The sequence below is a fragment of the Penaeus monodon genome, chromosome 33 (assembly GCF_015228065.2).
Source record: "Penaeus monodon isolate SGIC_2016 chromosome 33, NSTDA_Pmon_1, whole genome shotgun sequence".
Taxonomy (NCBI): domain Eukaryota; kingdom Metazoa; phylum Arthropoda; class Malacostraca; order Decapoda; family Penaeidae; genus Penaeus; species Penaeus monodon.
In genome coordinates, this window is record NC_051418.1 from 9749889 (window position 1) to 9751325 (window position 1437).

The 1437-nt window shown below is 38.4% G+C and overlaps 1 protein-coding gene across 1 annotated transcript in view; it reads left to right on the top strand.

The window, feature by feature from the left end:
- Positions 1-1437, top strand: part of LOC119593986 (receptor-type guanylate cyclase Gyc76C-like) — a gene marked incomplete at its 3' end in the record, with an annotated part of 39442 nt that overhangs the window by 578 nt on the left and 37427 nt on the right.

Below are 1437 nucleotides of genomic sequence, written 5' to 3' on the forward strand. Positions count from 1 at the left end.
GAAATTAAGGTAGGGAAAAGGGGAGGTGAATGGTAAGATTTTAGTAGAGGAGGGAGGGGGAAATTTAGGTTGGGAGAAAGAAGTAGGGAAAAGGGGAGGAGAAGGAGTAAATTTGGGTACGGAGAAAGGTAGGTTATGGGTAAATTTGGGTACGGAAAAAGGTAGGTTATGGGTAAATTTGGAGAGAGAAAAAGGTAGGTTATGGGTAAATTTGGAGAGAGAAAAAGGTAGGTTATGGGTAAATTTGGGTACGGAAAAAGGTAGGTTATGGGTAAATTTGGGTACGGAAAAAGGTAGGTTATGGGTAAATTTGGGTACGGAAAAAGGTAGGTTATGGGTAAATTTGGGTACGGAAAAAGGTAGGTTATGGGTAAATTTGGAGAGAGAAAAAGGTAGGTTATGGGTAAATTTGGGTACGGAAAAAGGTAGGTTATGGGTAAATTTGGGTACGGAAAAAGGTAGGTTATGGGTAAATTTGGGTACGGAAAAAGGTAGGTTATGGGTAAATTTCGGTACGGAAAAAGATAGGTTATGGGTAAATTTGGAGAGAGAAAAAGGTAGGTTATGGGTAAATTTGGGTACGGAAAAAGGTAGGTTATGGGTAAATTTGGGTACGGAAAAAGGTAGGTTATGGGTAAATTTGGATAGAGAAAAAGGTAGGTTATGGGTAAATTTGGAGAGAGAAAAAGGTAGGTTATGGGTAAATTTGGAGAGAGAAAAAGGTAGGTTATGGGTAAATTTGGGTACGGAAAAAGGTAGGTTATGGGTAAATTTGGGTACGGAAAAAGGTAGGTTATGGGTAAATTTGGAGAGAGAAAAAGGTAGGTTATGGGTAAATTTGGAGAGAGAAAAAGGTAGGTTATGGGTAAATTTGGAGGAAAAAGGTAGGTTATGGGTAAATTTGGATAGAGAAAAAGGTAGGTTATGGGTAAATTTGGATAGAGAAAAAGGTAGGTTATGGGTAAATTTGGATAGAGAAAAAGGTAGGTTATGGGTAAATTTGGGTACGGAAAAAAGGTAGGTTATGGGTAATTTGGAGAGAGAAAAAGGTAGGTTATGGGTAAATTTGGAGAGAGAAAAAGGTAGGTTATGGGTAAATTTGGAGAGAGAAAAAGGTAGGTTATGGGTAAATTTGGAGAGAGAAAAAGGTAGGTTATGGGTAAATTTGGTTAGAGAAAAAGGTAGGTTATGGGTAAATTTGGGTACGGAAAAAGGTGGGTTATGGGTAAATTTGGGTATGGAAAAAGGTAGGTTATGGGTAAATTTGGAGAGAGAAAAAGGTAGGTTATGGGTAAATTTGGAGAGAGAAAAAGGTAGGTTATGGGTAAATTTGGGTACGGAAAAAGGTAGGTTATGGGTAAATTTGGATAGAGAAAAGAGCAGGAGGAGGAAATTTGCGTCGGGAAGAGATGGGGAAAAGGGGAAATTTAGGCAAGG